This window comes from Equus caballus, chromosome 4, assembly GCF_041296265.1.
Source record: "Equus caballus isolate H_3958 breed thoroughbred chromosome 4, TB-T2T, whole genome shotgun sequence".
Taxonomy (NCBI): Eukaryota; Metazoa; Chordata; class Mammalia; order Perissodactyla; family Equidae; genus Equus; species Equus caballus.
This window is the reverse complement of record NC_091687.1, coordinates 39646340-39667332: the sequence shown is the minus strand read 5'-3', so window position 1 is coordinate 39667332 and position 20993 is coordinate 39646340. Positions and strand designations below refer to the sequence as shown.

Genomic DNA, 20993 nt, shown 5'->3' with positions numbered 1-20993 from the left:
TTTTACTCTTAATCATTCTCAAGTTCACCTGCCTCATTTTTAGTTGACTTGCTCCTGTACCTACATTTAAGGCCCCCTAGACTCTGGCTCCTAACTAACCTTCATCTGCCCACATCAATCTTGCAGGCTAGTCAGGCTGGTCTCCTCAATGTTCCCCAAGTGTGTCGGGGTCATTTTCCTTCCTGCCTACTATTATTCTGAATTGTTCTGGTCTTCCAAGGCTCACTTCCTCCAGAGTTTTTAGCTGACTTCTCCAGCTTTTTCATGAAATCTGGACCATAAAATTTAGCACTAGTCTTTATTCAGTTTTTTTCTATTTTTTTGTTGCCTAGTCTTTTCCCTCACAGATGACCTGTCTCCTTACCTGACTGTAGGGATTGTGTCACGTGTATCTTTCATAGGACCTGTGACACCTAACTCAAGAAAGGCCATACTCTGGGTACTTAATAAATATTTGATTCTTTAGGGATTTAATTGAATCATATCTGCCATCTGGTAAAACAAATGTGTTTAACAGACAATTTAGAAGGTTTGGAAAGATTTTCTGTGCAACGATTTTCTATAGGATGTAATCTGAGAAAAGTGCAACCCCAGATCTGGAGCCCTGTTATGGGCTGAACTGTGTCCCCTCAAAATTCCTGTGTTGAAGTCCTTACTCCTGTTCCCCCTCCCAGTACCTCTGAATGTGACTGTATTTGGTGACAGATCCTTTAAAGAGGTGATTAAGTTAAAATGAGGCCATTAGGGCAGGCCCTAATCCAATCTGACTGGTGTCTTATAAGAAGAGGAAATTTGGACACACAAAGAGATACCACACACCGAGGAAAGAACATGTGAGCACACAGCAAGAAGGTGGTCATCTGCAAGCCAAAGAGAGAGGCTGCAGAAACCAAACCTGATGGCACCTTGATCTTGAACTTCTAGCCTCAAGGACTGTGAGGAAATACACTTCTGTTGTCTCAGCTGTGCCGTCTGTGGTATTGCGTTATGGCGGTCTGTGCACACTAACACAGATCCTGTGTGCTACCTGTCCAGAGTGACTAGGAGCCTCTCAGGGATAGATTTTCCAGTCCCTCTTCTTCTGCCTCACTTGAGGCATTCTAGATCACGCCTCCCTGAGAGAGAGGATAAAACTGAGAAGCAAAGAGAGAGAGTCCTCCTTCTCTCCCTTTACCTTCCCTGACAAACTCAAGTTCGGTTCTGTGCAAAGGGATCCTGACCAGAAATGTTTTTCTTTTCTTTAGCTGTGGACTCAAGTTCCTTCTCAAGTGACGAAGCTGGGTAAAGGTAAGGTCCTTAAGCCTCTGAAATTAGGTTTTTTTCCCCTTCAAAATTCTTTGCTTTCTTGTGCTTAAATATAGTGGGTTAATTTGTATTTGAGAGAATTCTTATCTGAAAGAAGGTGTTTTAGTTTGGGTTTTCTCTAAATCAGATCCTGAAACAAGGATTTGGGGGCAGGTAGTTTATTTTTGAAGTGGTCCCAGGAAGCACCTTGAGGGAGTAAGATATGAAACAAAGATGGGAGGAAGATGAGTAGAGAAAGCTTTCAGGAGTGGTTACCTTGTGGGCACCTGGGACTCAATCTTGCCAGGGACCCTCTAAGAGACTATGTAGTCTCAGCAAAGGGCAAGGAAGCTTGGGCATTTATCCACCATCCTCTGCCACTCATGGTGCAGGGTTCGTCCTGGAGGAATGAACTCCCCGCCACTTTTGGCTTATGCTGAGAGTGGGCAGAGCATGCTCCTGCAGGCAGGGGAAGTCCGCAGGCAAAGAGGCACAGATTCTTGAGGTAGGAACCCATTGGCTCGTGAAGGGAACTGTCCGTCAATGATATAGGCAACCAAACTGTATACTGCACAAGTCTGTAGTTTTCAGATTTGAGAAAGCTGAATTTATGTTCTCTAAAGTATAACTCACTCTGTTAGGTACCATAAAAACAGATCTTTAGTGCTTTGGGCTTTTTGTGGCTAATTCCTGCTTGTCCTCCAAATTCCCATTTTAGGGCCACTCTACCAGAACTTAATTTATTCTTGCAGTTCTACAGCAGCTGTTCTTGGGTTGACCCTGATCATTGTCTCCTGGTGGCCTACTAGGAGTGTACTTGAAAGCACACTCTATCTTGCCAGTCCCCCAAATCTCCCAAATAAGCCATGTCAGAAAGCAGGGATAATTTTTATCCCTTTAGCATCCCTACCTCCACTCCCACCTCAAGGTACTTATGTTCCAGTAGGGGATGTGTGTGTGTGTGTGTAGAGGGGAGGGAGTGTGTTTGAACATGGCCATGAGCCTACACAGTGGCTACCATTGAAGTTCAGCCATGTCCTGAGCATGTTAAAATTACTGGTGGGCAGGGCCTGTCAGAGTCGTTTTTTAAAAGGTCTGAAGAGCATCCTGGGAGATAATTATTACAAGGGATAAGAAAGCCAGGGGTGATAGCTTGATTCAATAACAAGCCTTAAGTCATCAGAGGAGAGGGGCCATTCTGAGAATGGTGTGGTGTCTATGACTCAAATTTATCTCTAGTCCTGGCCTCCTTTTAGATCATGTCTCAGTCCTTCAGAGAGTTGAGGTGAAAGCTATAAATGAAAATAAAAAGATTGTTTTGCTAAAACTCTGTTGGACACTGGAGGTACAAGCAAGATTACCTAGGGACCCCTTTAACAGAATGTAATACGGTCAAGAGAGAGGGCTTCTTGTCCAGTTCCAACAGTGTCCATAGGGAGGACTGGAAAGGGGCAGCAAGAATTAGAAGCCACATGGTATCTGGCAAGGCTTGTTCCTTAGCACAGGTAAGGTGCCCCCAGGGATTTACAAGAGTTAATTGGGCAGTGCTTGATTGATAGATGTGTCCTGGTGAGTTGAGGAGGGAAGCCATGAAATCTGGGTTAGCTGATTAATGCAACCCCATTTGTTTCCATTGACTTACAGGGACAGAGCAAACTCCATTTACAGATGAAACATTCTGGTTGATAGGGATAAATTCTTTCATTTCTTTCTACAACCAAATTTAAGATAGTCATGTACTGCCTGGTCCATTGTAGGTGCTCAATAATTTTCATTGAATGAATGAAGTTTATGCACATATAAATATCAAGTGAGCAAGAATTGGGAAACTTATCCATGACAAATTTCTAAGCCCCTTGGAGTGAGGAAGCCACTGATATCTTATTTTCTATGTCTTACAGAAATAAATACATGTGATAAGAAAACATTTATAGATGTCTAAATGACTTTGTCACTGTGAAAACTTCAGAGAAATCAAGTTACTGCTGAATAGTACTTTAACCAATTACCCTTAGTTTAGCATCATTTGCTAGCAGTGTGTCTTTGGGCAAGTTATTTAATATCTCTGAGCCTTGGTTATTCTATAAAATTGAGATAATATTAGCTACCTAGTGATGCTCTTGAGAGTATTGGAGAAGATAATGCTCATGAAATGTTTAGTACAGTGCCTGGGACAAGGCAAGCATGCAATAATAATAGTTATCATTATGATCATATTTTAGATAATCTATGACTATGCTAAATAATATCCAACTAAGGAATTGCATCTACTATGTTCTTTGTTTTTTAGTTGGTTTTCCAAGACCACATATTTAATGTAACCTTTATAACTTAACTTTTTAAATAAAGCCTTTGGTGTGGACTCTTGTAAAAAGTTTCTGGAAGTTTGCATATATTCTCTGTGTCCAGTGGTTTTGTCTTATCCATTTTTGACTCCCTCAAAGAGTATAAACAGATTAATGAGGCCTCATTTCCTCTTATATCAACTGAATTGTCTTTTCTGATTTTAGGCATCAGCTTTTGCTTGTTTATGTTTCTTTCAGCTAAACCTGTACCTAAAACTAGGGTCTCTGTGTCCTTCTCCTAGGATCTCCTTTGTAAGCTGCTTGAAGAAGGTTTGCTGGAGCCGTGTGAAAGTGCTTACTGTCTAGAAGACAGAGCTATTTTTAGCTTGAAGGTAGAGCTGTGTTTTTCCTTCTTGGCAAGTTCCTTTTCTTTTGATGAAAGCCAAAACTTGAAGCTAGTGGTGACAGGTCAGGGTCCTAATTGCTGTGCTGTTGGAAATAAGGAGAGATATTTATTGCTAATCAAGTAAATACCAAACCAAATTTCATCAGTGAGAAAGATGAGCCCACTTAGTGGGCTGTCTTATACAACCCTTTTTTTAGTGAGCCTGGGAAATATTGTGAAGTGGTAATAATAAAAACAGCATATGGTCTTTGCAAGAACTTTGTCATACATAAGCAATGTGCTGTGGGTGTGGTAATGAACATCAGGTGTATTTGGTGCAAGACTTCAAACTTGAGGAAGAAGAATTTTGCTTTTTTGCACACACTGGAATGTGTTTTTGCATTTCTAGTATTTTAAAAAAATAAAAACTACATGATTTTTTTATTCCTTATTTGGAAGCTATACTGGTCAGCATAAGAAAATAACTTAAGATCTTCAAAGGCATGCTGTAGAGGTTTGGAAAGCATTTGGTTTGGCTTGAAGCGAGTTTGGCTAGTGAAGTGATGGCACGCAAGAAAGAAGAACAGGTGAAAAAATGTGGAGTTACTTTTATCTTTCAAAAGATTTTCTTGATGAATTGAAACAGCCATGAAAATAAGCACTGGCCTTCTTGCCCAATGGCCTAAAAGTACTTAGAGTGGGCCAAATCAGAATCAGGCAGGGGCCTAATGAAAATCAGGCAACAAGCCTAGGCCTAATTAAATATGTGCTCCCTCCTCCCACTTTTTTATTCCCTTTGGCTCGAGTTTTAGCAAAATAATCTGGTTTTGTGGTAGAGAGATATTTCTCTTCTTCGACTCAGATAGAGCTGGTAATTATTAGCAAAGGCAAACAGTGGCATTAGTTACTCAGCAGAACCTATGAAAATGTTTTTTGGCTAAATAGATTTTCTTGCTGGCCTATTTCGTTTTAGAACTGCTTATAAAAATTAACTAGTATATTTCTGTACTAAAGTAAATAATATCTCTTGAAGTGATTGAATGCAAGTAAGAGACAAAATTTTTCATTTCGTTTGGGAAAAATATTACATTTGCTTCTAGTGTTCTAGGACAACTTTTAAAGATGCTGGTTGAGCTTCAGCAGTTTCTCAAACTTGTTTAAAGGAGTCTTTGGGATCTATGAGTCATGAATAATTTTCTGATTAGGATCACAAGACAGATGTCTCCATAGACTTCTGCAGAACTTTAAAACATCTTTGAACAATGTGAAATTGACATAAGAGTAGATCATTTTCTCCAATGTCCTAGTTTTATAGAGTGGGTACACAGAGGACCCAGGACTGGATCACAGACACCCAGACTCTCAATCGGAGACTTCTTCCTTGCCAGTACCTCCCATGAAGAAGTTGCTGCTTAGTTTAGCGTTTGAATAGGAATAAAACTTGTACGTGACTCAGGGAGATAACATCCTTAATTTATTACAGCATGTTTATGAAATCCTAGGAGATGCCTGAATTATAATAATTGGTGAGTCTGTTTTGCGTCTTTCTCCAAAGCCTTTGTTTAGGGAGCAACTTTTGAAGTCGATGATGATGCCAGATTTGGAAGAATTTTGGAGGCCTGTGTTTGGGGAGCAGCGCAGATGAGAATCAGATTGGATCTGCAGACGGTGGGACGTTACAAATATGTATTGAGCACACGTTATATAGAAGGACGACGAGACAGTGGAATCCTGTGACAAATCACTCCTTTTAAAGAGAAATATAAATACAGTAAGTACTCAGCCACCGTCAAAGGCTAGTTACAAACAACAGCAACAAACCATACAGCTTCAAAAGAAGGCTGGTACCCTATTTTCCTTTGGAAATGCTTAATGAAAAGCTGCATGAAAAATTTTTGTGGATTTGAAGATTTTGGAATAAGCAAGAGGCAGAAACAGAAGTCCACGTGTTCTTGCTTTACTGGCTTTAATTGTTTTGGTTTCAAGCTTAACAGCAAAATGTTCTTGCCAAGTGACTATGCATGTGCATGGGGTCTTTCCTGCTTCGCTTCACTCAGGCGTCCGTTGGAAGAAAGTCCCTGGTTTGTATCAGTCAGACATCATTTTAATGTAAGAGAAAACACGTCCCTTGGAACCATTAAGGGATTGCAACTTATCATTAGAGTGAATAATAGGCTGCAATGTCTGTTTAGAATAGGATTTGAGAAATTAATTACTGGGGTAGGTCACAAAATGCTTCACTGTTTTCTAATGATCATAAACTGCAATTTCACAATCAGATGGTGAAAAATTTGTCAGGGCAATATATTTATCATTTATCACTTTAGAAAGAGGTCAGCAAACTTTCTCTGTAAAGAGCCAGACAGTAGATAGTTTAGGATTTGTGCCTTTGTAGCGTGAAAGCAGCCATAGACAATAAGTAAATGAATGAGCATACCTATATGCCAAGAAAACTTTAAGTATTATATTTCATATAATTTTAACGTGTCTTAATACCTTATTCTTCCTTTGATTTTTTTTTCAACCATTTAAAAATGCAAAAGCCATTTTTAGCCCTGGGTTGTACTAAACCGGGCAGAGAATCAAATTTAGCCTAAAGGCTGTAGTTTGCTGACTCGCTTTAGAAGAAAAGACCCTTTTATTATTTACACTGAGATGTCTGAGTATTATTTTAAAAAGCAATGCATTTTTTTTCAACTCACAATTTTTATATGTTTCTGGTCCAATGATTATTGTTTTTGAAATGCATTGAAAGGTCAGTTTGAGGACTACAGTATGAGGGCTAGCTCAGTGGCACAAGGTTTGACAAATTAAACTCTGACTGTGTTCCTCTCATTATGTTCCAATTCTGTTCATCAGTAAAAGGAACTTCTGTCGTTGCCTCACTTGTTGCAATGAATAAATCTGTATATTTTTACAAAAGAACAACTGTGTGGATTCTTTTGCTGCCGGATGACTTGAGTGTTGGGCTCCTCTTTATAAAAGTTTCCATGACAGTCTGGTCTGAGAGAATGACAGGTTTGCCCTCATGGAGAATTTCTCATTAAGGAAGCTTTTCTTTCACCAGGAAGCTTTATGGGGCCTTAATAATGGCTCAAACAGAAACCACCAAATAGAACCCTTTCATAAACCATACCTTATACCCACCCTGGCCTGAAAGAGAACTTGTTTCCTCCTGTGCGTGGTGATAGGGTGATGTTCAGAAGCTGAGAGGTTAGAGAGGACCACCATGCTACCCTGGGGCTGTTGCTTCCTAGTGGTAACCAAGAGACACAGACACAAGCATGTACTTTTAAATATGAGCTAAGCCAGGAGTTACAGTCCTCTAGCTTTCTTTCTTTTATTTTATTTTTTGGAGGAAAATTAGCCCTGAGCTAACATCTGCTGCCAGTCCTCTTTTTGCTGAGGAAGATTGGCCCTGAGCTAACATCCGTGCCCATCTTCCTGTATTTTATATGTGGGATGCCTGCCACAGCATGGCTTGATGAGCGGTGCTAGGTCTGTGCCTGGGATCGGAACTGGTCAATGCCAGGCTGCCAAAGTGGAGCCCACGAACTTAACTGCTATGCCACCAGACCGGCCCCCTGGCTTTCTCTTTTGAAAGGCAGTATGTGGAATGGTGAGGCGAGTGAGCTCTGAGCTCTACTATCTGAGTCTTTAACCTGGTTTTGCCATTTGCTAGCTGTGTGACTTTTACCTCTCTGTGCCTCAGTTCCCTCCTCTGAAAAAGGGGCATGAAAAACATGTCTATCTCATAGAGTTCTTGTGGGGATTAGGTAGATTAATATATGTAACGCATTTTCAAACAGCACCTGGCATGTGGTAGTGAATAATAGATGATAGCTGTTGTGATGATTTTCTTTCTTTTTAGCCTTGAAAGCAATGCAACATTTGCAAACTCTTATTTAAAGGGAGATTCCTTCCCTCAGGCATAATCACTATGACAATATCCTTTAATCTCTACTTTTTTCTTTCTCATGCGTTATCACTCCTACGTTCTACTGATCTATACCTTCCAAACACCTCAGCCACCCTCTCCTAATACCTGTTTTGGATCTGGTCCTTTATTTTCTTCCCACCCACTGTGCTTGTTATAAACTCAGTGATCTCCTGGACCTAAACAGTGAAACACATGGCTCATATATAAGAGGGAAGTTTAGTTCATCAGGTGTAACCTAATATATTACCATGTAGTTGTAGGACAGCCCAGTCTGGATTTGATTGGAAATCTATAGGTTTTGAGGCAGGTTTGTAGTAAGCTGCTCACCACGTGCCTAGAGCTGAGGAGTTGAAGAGATAGCGCCCAATGGAGGGAAACTGGGAATGTTCTGAACGTGGGCTTCATTCTTTGATGGGGTCCTCCAGTGGCCTAGTAGAATGTTCTGTGTTTAAGGACCTTCACTAAATACTTTGTGCTTGGCTATAATATTGGGTTTGCTTTCCTTTTCCTGACAATTCTTTTCTGGGCTGGAGAAAGAAGAAGGCTTACACGTTGCTGTGCACTATTTTCAATCCAGCTTGAGCTTTGCTATCTTTGCTCTTGGCCCTGTTTTGCCTGTGCTCTGGAGCAGGGTGGGTGCAGACAGTTGTTGAGGGAAGCTTTTATTTTGGTTAATTATTATCCTAGATTGTCTATTCCTGTTTTCTTGGAGTAAAAATGAGATGCTATTTTTTTGGACGACTCAATATACAGATAGTAGATTTATTTTTTTCCTAGAGAGCATGCATTTATAAGTTATGGACAAAGCAATTCTGAAACATTTTAATAGGCTTGCATAAGGAAAAACTACATTGCATAAGGGTTACATAAGGTCTTTGGGTTTTGCTCTTTTGACAACTCTAAAAAAGCAGTTCTCAGCCTTATGAGAAACAATGTCTGCATTAAAATATCTGCACATCCCTTTAAAAAACCAATACAGGCCTAGTTTTTTCCTCATATTTCTTTACTCCCTAGGTATCTCATCCATATGAGATACTCTTCCTGACTTCAAACAGCACTTTCTATATGCAAGAAATACCCAGAGAGTCAAGGAGAATGAGACTATGCCCCATCCATATTTTTATTTGATTGAAACAATTTATCGGATCAACATTCGCTGTTGTGTTAATCGCTTATGCTCTAGGCTCATGTAGAGTTTACATTCATCTGTTGATGCATCTTTCTCCAGCATGCTTGGTTTCTACTCTTTGAAAAGGGCAAAACCAAATGACATATTTGGGTGAAAAGGCAAGCAATTCCTGTTTCTGTCGTTCATTTCAAAGGCAAAATATTCTCTAGTATTTTTACTGTAGATTTTCTGGAGGACAACCAGTGGTGTTCATGATGATTCTGTGTTTATTTTTCTAAGGAAAAGAGAAAGACGAAAACTAGCGTTCTTGGTGCTTACTACATGCCAGGCATTGTACACACATGATTTCATTTAATGCTTGCATTAACCCTTCAGCAGAGGTATTATTATTCTTTTACTAGAGATGAGAAAACTGAGGTTTGGAGAGTAAGTCACTTACCTGAAGCCACAAAGCTGGTAGGTTGTAGAAAGCTAGGATTCATAACTAGGTATATCTCTTTTCCCTAACTCCAACTGCCTCCCTTCAAGCAGAGATGGTCTTTGTTGACCACCTGGCAGAAAATGCTCACTTGGAATATTGAAAAGTATCCTCCAAACAGATTTAACTTTAAAAAACTGTTATAGAATTAGGTGGAAAAAATATGTTGCTTTTCCAGATTTTAAAAGGTAAAAGTTTGAAGCTTAAATTACTGAAAAGTGGGCACAATTACATGGTTAAAATGAACTGGATATATAGGTCTATACTCAGAAGATTAAACATTTAGAATTATTATTCCACGTAACTAATCAAATCCACAATTTTTGTCAGAGTAAGATATTAGTTTAATAAGAATAATATAGACCAAGAAAATGAACAGCTGCTTGTTTGGTTCTAAATATAACAGTAATGATCATATTTTAAAATATTTTTTAATTATAAAAGAATTGCCAACAAAGGAATAAGAACTCAGAGGTTCTTGCAAATGCTTAAAAGCAGCCACATGTTCTTGCTACAAAGCAGAGACAAAACAGTCTTCATTTTTGTGCCAGAATTTCCTTTTGGCTCAGATGACCAGATCTACAAAAGAGAGAATGGGGAGATTTTGCTATTCGAAAAAGGTTTCCTGATATACTTGGGGGAAAAGTTGTAAAAGACATATGAATTCTTCTAAAATAGGTTATCTGTGGGTTATCTATCTTATTACTGTACAAAATGCATTCACTTTTGTCAGTCATGGTTTCTATTTTTGTCTACAAATGGTAACAACTTCTCTGTCTAGGTTTTGAGAAGGTCAAATGATATGTAAAAGTACTTTGGAATGGTTAAAGTGTTATTTGTATGGAATAGTAAATGCATGCAGACAGTATTTTTCAGAATTATCTAATATATTTTCCCCTTGTTGTAATACAGTTTCCTCCTCTATCACCTTCCCTCCGTTATTGTCCCAGGGAAGAACAGGGAGAATGTCACATAGATGCTGGGGAGGATCAGAAAGGGAGACAAGTCTCGTCAGTCAAAAGGGAGAAGTTGAAAACACTTCAAATTCTTGGAGGCACAGGGAGAAGAAACAGAAAGGAAGGAAAGGGGAGAAGGAGGGAGGGAGAAGGGCAAGAACTCAGCTCCTGTGTACTGGCTCCATGCATGAAAACTCCCATAGGGTGGGTAGAAACATCCAGAAAGATTTTAGGAGAACTCAGAATTCCCTTCTCTCCTGAGAGGAGAATGAAAGCCTTTTAGAGAAGTTCTGAGATCAGCGTAGCCCTCCATGATGGGGAAACAGTAGAGCAGGATTGTGAGAGAAGAGCCTACATAGATGGTCCTGAGGTAGTATTTCTGGTTGCCCAAGGCCTGTGCAAGGCATGCACAGGATCCAGAAGTCCTCAACCAAAGAGAGAAGATTCAAACATTTGAGAGAAGTAGTGGACTAGATTGGTCCAAAACACTCTACCACCCATTAGACAGACGAACATCAGAACGTCCAATAATACCAACTATTGGTGAGGGAGTTGGGAAACCCTCTTGTACTGTTAGTGGAAGTGTAACCTGGTACAGCTATCTTGGGGAGTTCTCTAGCAGTGCTTAGAGAAATCTGGTCATATACATATACTAAAGATTCCCACTCCAGGGTGTATATTCTAGAGCCACTCTCACATAGGCCTATAAGGGAACGTGTTTGAACATGTTTATTGATGCTCTATTTGGGAAGACAGAAAGTTGGAGGCAATTGAGGTGTCCACTGCTAGGGGAACAAATTAGTCAATTGCAGAATATACATATGTGGTGGAATTCTATGTACCACTCAAAATTAATTATCTAGATGTGCATAAAGCAACATGAATAGATCTTAAAAACATATGTTGAATGAAAAAACAAAAAAGTTTCATAGCACAATTACATGTATATAAGTTAAACACATACAAGAACACAAACAGCATTACGTATTTCTCAAAGATACAAACATACCTAAATACATTTATGTTTTATAAACATTAGTGTGGATACCTTTAGCAGAGAGGAGAATGGAAGTTAGGATGAGAGGTTAAGAGAAAAACAATAAAATTAGTAAAACATGATATAGGCCTTATGAGTTTGGATGACGGTGTACCCTGAGCTAAGAGATATGATTAACTCAACTCAGAACCTTAGGTTAAAAAGAAAAAAGCTGAAGTTTTCATATCTGAATCATGATGAAAAAATATGGTGTTATATTGTGACATTTATATTCAGGAGAGGTGGTCCTGCAGGGAGTGACCAGCCTCTATGAGTAAGCTACTGATCCGTATCACATAAACAGATGATTTCAGGACCAGGAGAAGGAATTTAGTAAATTGCTTGTTATTTAGTTCTCCGATGCCCTGGAAGATGAAACATTTACCCCCTGAGACTAATTTTTCACTGACTGATCAAACTCAATGTACTGTTTATGTTCTCTGTAACAGGAATTTTAAAGTACATAAATTTTTAAGCAATAGTCTGATATCCAAAAAGATACATTGCTTTCATCTGAAGTAATTTGAAGTTCAACTGGGTGAAATACTGCTACCATTTAAGCTCCTTATTTATTAAATATGGATCCAGTTAATCAGATTTATAGTGTGAAGTTGGAACTCTCTCTGATGGCTGGAGAAGGAAGTCTAATGTTCTTAAAATATTATCCTCTGTGGTCTTCATTATTCACTAGCTGCGTGTTGGCTATCACTTTACCTTCCTAGATCTCGGCTTCCTCATCTGTGAAGTGATTGGACCAGTTCATTACTCCCTGCATATGCAATGATTTCACAATGACAAAACTAAAAAAGGCGATTGAAATTCTACTGAACAGAAAGACCTCCCTGCCGTATCACCGACAGTCTGTCAGGGGTTGCCTCAGGGCCAGAAGTTGAGAAGCACTAACTCCAAAGGTAGGGGTGAGTCAAAGTCCATTTCCACACTATTGCCTTTGAATTACTCAGTGCTTTTCAGAATCAGGCATTTTTAAAATGTCAGTGGATTATTCTTTTTTTTGTGTGTGTGTGCTGAGGAAGATTCACCCTGAGCTAACATCTGCTGCCAATCTTCCTCTTTTTGTATGTGAACCACTGCCACAGCATGGCCACTGACTGACAAATTGGTGTAGGTCTGCACCCTGGCCTGGGCCACTAAAGTGGAGTGCACCAAACTTAACCACTAGGCAACTGGGGCTGGCCTCCAGTGAATTATTCTTTGAATTATTCTTAAAAGTAGAATTGGAGCAATAGATTTATATGCAGGTGCCTCATTTATATCCCATTATCAGAGTCCATGATTCTGGATGGTGTTAGAAGTAAAATTATTACTATAAGTTTCTTTGGATTCTTCTAGTATAAAAATATCTTGGATGGTGTGCAAGATGGTCCTGTAATATAATAATAATAATACCTAATATTTTGTAACCCTTGCACAGACACTGTGCTTACGTGCTTTCCACTTAGCACAACTAACTCAATTCATTTTCACAACAACCATGTGAGAGAAGTACTATTATTATCCACTTTTATGGAGCAGGAAAATGAGGCACTGAGACGTTAAGTAGGTTGCTTACAGTTTCATAGCCAGAAAGAGGGAGAGATGGGATTTGAACCCAGGCTGTTTAGCTTAAGAGTTCATACTTTTAACCACTAGGCTTACTGTCTCTCTAACATGCAGTGAAGTTCCAGTTCACATCAAACTTTTGATATTATACTAGGGATTTTTCTGGACTGTATGTTTTGAATAACGTTCCCATGACTCCAGCAGTGGTCAATTCTTGAGGAAAATAATCAGAAAAAAATCCATTGGATTGGCTTCTTTACTCTGATTCTTCCTTCAGCCCTATCTCGTACAATAAGTGTGTATCTAATATTTGTTCAGTTCCTCCTCCATACCAGATTAAGTGCTTTATGTTTATTAATGTGTTCATTCCTCATGACCCATATGAGATTTGCATGATTATTAGCTCCATTTTACTGATGAGCAAGCTGAGGCTTATAGAGGTTATGTGTTTTTCTTGTGGTCATAAGTCTAGCTAGGATCCAAAGGAGCAGCCTCTGGCACTAGTGCTAAGCCCTTTGTAGGATTGCTTCTAAGGATGCTTATCATTTGCAGGCCTGGGTTTCTCCATCCCTAAACAGTCGTTCAGATGTCTCCTAATGTAATGTCCAGCTTTAATTCTTTAGGAGTCTATTATTCATAGGGGTCATGGCTCCCCACTTAGTACTGGCTAAAGTAGAATTTCAAACCAGGCTCAAAAATTGGCACCCTCGTCTCTTGTTGGCTTTGGAAAATCACAAATCTTGAGCATATTAACCAACAAAACAAAATAATACTCGGAAAACTATATTTTTATTTATTTGCCCAGAAACTATTTTAAATCGAGCATTGTTAGTATTTATATTACGCAGGCTTTCCTTTAATTAATGAAGCGTTTTTTTAAATAATAAAATTTTCTTTAAAAGAGACAATATTTGGGGGCTGGCCCAGTGGCACAGTGGTTAAGTTCGTGTGCTCTACTTCAGTGGCCCAGGATTCGGAAGTTCAGATCCCCGGTGTGGACACAGCACTGCTTGTCAAGCCACACTGTGTCAGCATCTCACATAAAATAGAGGAAGATTGCACAGATATTAGCTCAGTGACAATCTTCCTCAAGCAAAAAGAGGAAGATTGGCAACAGATGTTAGCTCAGGGTCAATCTTCCTTACACACACACACACAAAGACAATATTTTTTTTTAAAGGTATGTTTTTCTTAGCGAGGAAGATTGGCCCTGAGCTAACGTCTGTTGCCAATCTTCCTCTTTTTTTTCCTCCCCAAAGCCCCAGTACATAGTTGTATATCCTAGTTGTAAGTCATTCTAGTTCTTCTATGTGGGATGCCACCACAGCATGGCCTGATAAACAATGTGTAGGTCTGTGCCCAGGATCCGAACCAGTGAACCCTGGGCCACCAAAGTGGAGCATGCAAACTCAACCACTTGGCTATGGGGCTGGCCCCCAAAAAGACAATATTTTATGTTAATGGAGGAATTGTTGCATTAAAGCAAATGCAGTTTTGCTGGCATTCACATGTTTAAAAAAAATCTTCCAAAAGTTGACCATAAATTTCTAAAGCCCCTGAAGCAAACTTTCTTAGTAAAAACTAGCAAGAGAGAGACTGAAGTAGAAAAGAAGTCATGACTAATTGCCTGGGAATGTTTCCTCACCCTTGAAAAGAGGTGGAAGAGTGGGATGAGGAAGTGGGGTGGTGTGACCTTGTGATCCTGGATGTCTTGTTTATGTTTCCTTATCATGAATCTTCTTGCTAAAAGTAAAGTGTCGGTAAAGTGGCTTTAGTCTGCCAGAGAGACTCTTGGCCTTGGTCCAAACTTAACTGAAATATTATCAGAAATACATTCTTTACCATGTATAGCACTTGCAAGTTCTTCTAATGAGGTCCACACGTGGTCGCCGAGTAGGCAGGATAATCCAGTGCCTTGGGCAGGGAAGAGCGTGCCCTCTCACTATCTGTCATGTAGGAGTTATCCACCGTATGTGGCTTTGCCTGGCATGTCCAGGGGACTGATGCCAAAGGGTTGTTATGTGGGACAGAAGTAAGTAGCATTATGTATTCGAGAGCCTCAAAGAGACCATCTAGTTTTTAGACTTTTATTCCAGAAAAAAAAAAGAGATTTAAAGCTCATTTTATTCTGGGACAAAACTATAATCTACTTAGAATTAAATATCTAAATTACTTAAGGATAAATGATAAGGATAAATGTTCTAAATGGCTACAAGGGAAACCTTATGGAGTATGCCTCTGGAAGGAGGCTAAATACATGGCAATTTTAGGAGAGATAAGGTAATGGATAGTTAATAGGGCAGGAAGACAGGGTTAGTGGAGGTGACAGAGTGGAGGTAACAAGTTCATGACACATAAGAAGCTCACAATATACACACATTCAAAGAATGTTTAGAATCAAGGTGGCAAAATACACAAGGTCCAGAATATACTTTAAAACATCAGTTGTTCTATGCCTTTTATTTATACAGTACTTAACTCTAAAGAGCTCTAAAGAACTCTAAGAATTTTACTTAGATTAGCCTATACAAAAGCCAAATTGGTTAGGAAATCAAAATTTCTATTTAGAAGTGAGGAAGTTAGGATATGGAGGGTTTTCATAATTTGCTCAAAATCGCTTTGTTTGGATTATGACCCAGGTCTTCTCTGACTTAGCAACTGAGCAGGTGACGTTCTTCCTCTCCACCATCAGAAGTTACCACGTTCCAGCTGAGTGCTGCCGTTTGGCTTGGAATCATAAAGCTGTAGGTTCTGAAAAGATGTCATCTCATTGAACCCTAGAGCCTTTTGCTTGAATCTGTTCCATATAAACTTTCTCGCCATATTTCTCAAATTAAATATCTCCAATGATGACATAATTGAGTAGTAGCACTTCTTCATCCCCTCTCCCCCCCCAAAAAAAGCAGCTGGAGAGAAAGCCAAGGATTGCCCAAAGTGACTCTCTTAGTTAAAGATAATCGCAGCAAAACCCTTCCCTCAACTGCTTTACATTGGTGGTGAATAAAAATGGTACCACTTTAGCCACATCTAATGTTCAGACAGTGTGATTTTTGACGAAGGTTAAAGCTCTTAGACAATTATAGCTCCCTTTTTTTGTTTTTTTTTTGAGGAAGATTGCCGCTGAGCCAACATCTGTGCCAATCTTCCTCTAATTTGTATGTGGGATGCCACCACAGCATGGCTTGATGAGTGGTGTGTAAGTCTGTGCCCAGGATCCAAATCCATGAACCCCGGATGGAAGGAGCAGAGCACATGAGCTTAACCACTACGTCACTGGGCCCACCCTGCTCCCATTTTTTTAAAATTGAAATATAATTGACACACAATATCCTGTTAGTTTCAGGTGTACATTACAGTGTTCGATATTTATATGCATTATGAAATCATCACCATAGTAAGTCTAGTTACTGTACAAAGTTGCTGCAATATTAATGATTATATTCTCTGTGCTGCACAAATACATTCCCGTGACTTATTTGTTTTATAACTGGAAGTTTGTACCTCTTAATCCCCTTCACCTATTTCACAGCCCACCCCCAAACCTGATCCCACTTTGGTAACAACTAGTTTGTTTCCTGTATCTATGTCTGTTTCAGTTTTGTTTTGTTTGTTCATTTGTTTTGTTTTTTAGATTCCACATATAAGTGAAATCATATGGTATTTGTCTTTCTCTGTCTGACTTATTTCACTTAGCATAATACCCTCTAGAGGCCTTCTCTGAATGGCTGAGTTAATGTGCCATTCAGGCAAGATTCAGGATTAGGATCTGGAATTCCATAATCACAAACTGACTATTTAACATTGTTTTTCTAATTATAAAAATAATTTACACAATTATCAAAAATATAAGAAAGTAAAAATCACTCATATTTCTGTGATTAAGAGATACTGTTAAAATTTTGGAGTATTTCCTTCCATTATTAACTCTATGCATTAGTAATTTACTTTACAACGTAGGGATCACACTATATATGTTTTAAAAATTCTGTTTCTTTTACTTATCACTAAATCAGAAATGTTTTCTTGTGCTATTAAATATTATTTAAATTGTGCTATTTACTAATTGCATATATTTCATTGCGAGGATATATTATAACATATTTAAGTGATCCTTTATGGTGATGGCTTAAATTACCTTGGCCTTTCGTGCACCTGCCTTCTGCTGATGTGCCGTTAACTTTTATGAGAGTTGCTGTTAAAAACATAGGCTTATTGTGATAGTTAATTTAATGTGTCAACTTGGCTAGGCTGTGGTGCCAGTTGTTTCGTCAACTAGTCTAGATGTTGCTGTGAAGATATTTTGTAGATGTGATTGACATTTATAAGAGTTGAGTGTAAGTAAAGGAGATTACCCCGCATGTAATGTGTGTGGGCTAATCCAATCAGTTGAAGGCCTTATGAGCAAAAAATGAAGTTTCCTGGAAAAGAAAGAAATCTGCCCCAAAACTGTAAAAGAAGTTCTGTCTTGAATTTCTAGCCTGTTGACCTGCCCTACAGATTTCAGACTTAGAAGCCTCCACAATCCCATGAGCCAATCCTTGAAATGTATCTTCTATTAGATCTGCTTTTTTCTGGAGAGCCCCAACTGATAGACCTGTGAAATCTATTGCCACATTTGTCTTGAGAGTGCCATCAGAGACCTTACCTACCACATAAATTAGAGTGCCCACAGAGGTCTCACATAAAATTTTCTTAAAAATTTGTAGAAGGAAAATATCGCTTCTATTGAATACTAGTATATTTCCTATCTCTGACAGGAGAATTTCTCTACTATCCTACTCCTCTTTTGGTTTAGTTGAAAGAGGCATGGAGCTCAGCCATGGTGGGTCAATTTATATTCTTTCTTCTTGGTCATAACTTAGCACTTCATTTGACTTTTCCTCCATACTTTTCTTTACTTGTATCTGTATGATGTCTCAATTGTTTATGGAAAAGGATAAGATATAAAGAACTAAGGTCCACCCTCTCTTTTTCTTCCTTTGATTTTAGGGTGAATGTTTCCTTTTCCTCTCTGGCTGAATAAAAATTATATTCACTTTTGCCCTCTTCCTAAAGACTTGAGAAAAACCATTAAACAAAATCTGTTTTCTTTTCTCTGGCCTATGTGTGAGCATATTATGTGCCACTATAGTAATGGCTTCCTACTGAGTTATATCCAGCAGAGCCAACCCTTGGCTTATAGCCTGGGCAGGTTCACTGTACCACCTCTCAGGTGGTGGAAGTTGGCTAGATCTGATCAGTGGATGAACCTAGAGACTAGAAGATGGGATTTAATTGACTCAATTAATTGTATGTATTAGAATGCTTTGCTCAACAATTTTTCCTAGTGCAATTCCTATTACTTCAATTTGAAGAACTACTTCAATAAAAGTCATTTTATTGTCCATATCAAAATTTTCTGCATAGAAATCTGGCCCAATGGTGACCATTGGCGGTTTAGTAAGATTCAGATGGCATACAAGCCATCTGAAAGATGTAAAACTCTTAGACATGCAATAACAGCTGCCAATCCTGGTGCCACAAAATATCAGCAAACCCCAGGTCTGCTTTTTACTTCAGTAGATGCTTTTGATTTACAGATATATTAAAATTGCATAGGAAATATAAATATCCAAAGTAAAAGGGATGGGACAGACTATTTTACCTGTCCAGGAATATTTATACTTTGATGAGAAGAAGATGTGGCAGCCTGGCATATTTGAAATTCTAGACGGGAAAGAGAGCCAGACAGCCCTTAAAGAAAGATATACTGAATAGAGTCATCTGCAATGACTGGCAAATATGGTTAGCACAGCATATTAGGAAACAGAATACTCTCATTTCCTTCTTCTGGGAGTACAAAGTATAGAGGAATCTAATATCCTTTGTAAAAATATTTCTGTATTTATTGTTTATTCTCCCAAATGGCTATTCTCCCAAAAGGCAAATAGTGTAGTCTCAGAGTTTGGATTTAGCCTTAGAGTTTCTCTAAATACTACTTGTCTGATGTTTCTTTAATATGGAGATTAAACGCAAACATGAAATTAGCTTCCTTGAAACATTCACTTTGAACTTTGCTTTTCTGCTACCAAGGAGATGATCTTTTGAACGGATGCCCTGTCACATTGACAGTGTGTTCAGAGCTTGGATGTGGGCCAACTTCGCTTAGCCATTTTTCCTTATTTAGTTCACTCAATATTATTGGCAGTTTGCTTCCACCAAAACCCCTGTTTTCTAAAGGATTTTTGACAACTTCAAGTGGGTTCAATATCTTTCATGGGAGGTTGTGCTAACTGGTCAGAAAACCTGAAGTGCCAATTATAGCAGCAGCAGAAGTTGAGTTGCTTTTATTTTACTGGGAATATAAGGGAATCCTGTGCAGGCCAATATATAGAGACTATGATGTAACTTTTCAAGTATAACACAACTGAGAAACTATTTAAATTACATAGCGTTCCTTTTTTGAATGGTCTTAGAGGGACTTTTTGGATAATTTCAAAATTCTCTCATTAGTTTTATAGCTTGGTGATTAACATTATCATTTCTCTTTGAAAAGGAGCATTTAGTTTTATGATGAGCATGACTGTTTCCCTCTGTTTTGTTGATATATGAAAGTAATTGAATCAGCACCATTCTTTTCTCAACTTTTGGAAACTCAGGCTAGTTGATGGGATAACTCTTTAAGTTAAACTACCTATTTGATGCATTTGCTGAAATGTAAAGACTGAAAAATCCACAGCTCTTAACTTGTCATTTTGGTAGCATCATTCATTGGTGAAAATAGAATATTTGCTAATGAGGAACACTGTGTTTGTGTGTGTGTGTATGTGTGTGTGTGTGTGTGCGTTTTAATACAGAAATTTTTTTAAAAAAAAAAAGCCTGGCAGCCATTGGGAACACCACTGACTAGACAGAGAGAAAATGTTCTTCAATTCACACTTCTCAAATACATTTTATGATGATCCTGGCTGTATAAGGAAAGCTTTATGAATTCAACGAGGCCCTTTTTACAATATTTTTGTATGTTATATGTAGTATGAATACTCCTCTTTTTAAGTAAACTCAGCATGCAATACTCTAAGCCTAATAAAGCAGGGAAATAATTCATTTTATGTATTCTCCATCCTCAAAGTTAAAGTGCCACGTGTTAAACTGTGAGGAGTGAAAGTATTGTCCAGCTTTATTAGGCAATGAAGGAAGGCAAAGCCACAAAGATAGAGGTAGTGGTGTAAAGTTGGGAACTATGGGAAATTCTGTGGTTCAGGAAGGAAAATGGGTAGCCAATAGTAGACAAAAGATGCTCAGGTTGCTGCTGCGTGGGAAATATAAACTGTTAGACTTCAATTGTTTGATTTCAACAATCAGCATTTTAATGGCCTTAGACAAAAAAATTTTTAGGCTGGCATATTATTTCTCGTCCTCCCCATCATTTATAATAGAGAATGATGGGAAATTAAGAAGAAAGTAATTTTAGCAGTCACTTTATTAAAAAATTAATTTTTCCATAAAGTAAGATATACATACACAGTCTTTGGAAATATCTATTTTATCAGATTTTTAATTTTAGTATCAGATTTTATTTGAATTTATGTACTATGTTCTGTTTAGAAACTTTTTATATTTGTATTAATTCACTTGATTAAATGCTTGATCAGTGTCGAAATATCCTATTTATAGAACGGGCAAAATAAACAACAATAACAATAACTGCAAATCCTCATTGGCAAGGACATAATTTCATGGCTTGCAGATAGCCGTCTTCCAAGAGTCATTGTTTTACACTGATCTCATCGGTAGCTGTCATTTGTTGAGTGTTTATTATGTGTTAGATATACTAGAAATATTATTTTATTAAGTCATTACAACTGGCAGAGGCTCACAGAGTTCAGGTAATATGCCAGAGGTCATATAGTGAGTTAGAAGCCAAACTGGGTTTATGTCCAGGTCAACCTGGCTCCATA

The 20993-nt window shown here is 38.4% G+C and overlaps 1 protein-coding gene across 5 annotated transcripts in view; it reads left to right on the top strand.

Annotated features, from left to right (window-relative positions):
* The window catches only part of MTERF1 (mitochondrial transcription termination factor 1), a 154054-nt gene extending 138146 nt beyond the window's left edge, over nucleotides 1-15908 (top strand). For 3 of the 5 annotated variants that reach the window (XR_002807403.2, XR_002807402.2, XR_011438170.1), the window contains 3 exons: nucleotides 1245-1287; nucleotides 3872-3961; nucleotides 5510-6879. The gene's annotated coding sequence lies outside the window, so the exon portion shown is untranslated. Of the gene's footprint in view, nucleotides 1-1244; nucleotides 1288-3871; nucleotides 3962-5509; nucleotides 6880-12215; nucleotides 12405-15692 lie in introns of those variants that run through there. The other 2 variants (XR_002807401.2, XR_011438171.1) reach the window with 1 other exon arrangement.
* The last annotated feature ends 5085 nt before the right edge of the window (nucleotides 15909-20993 follow it).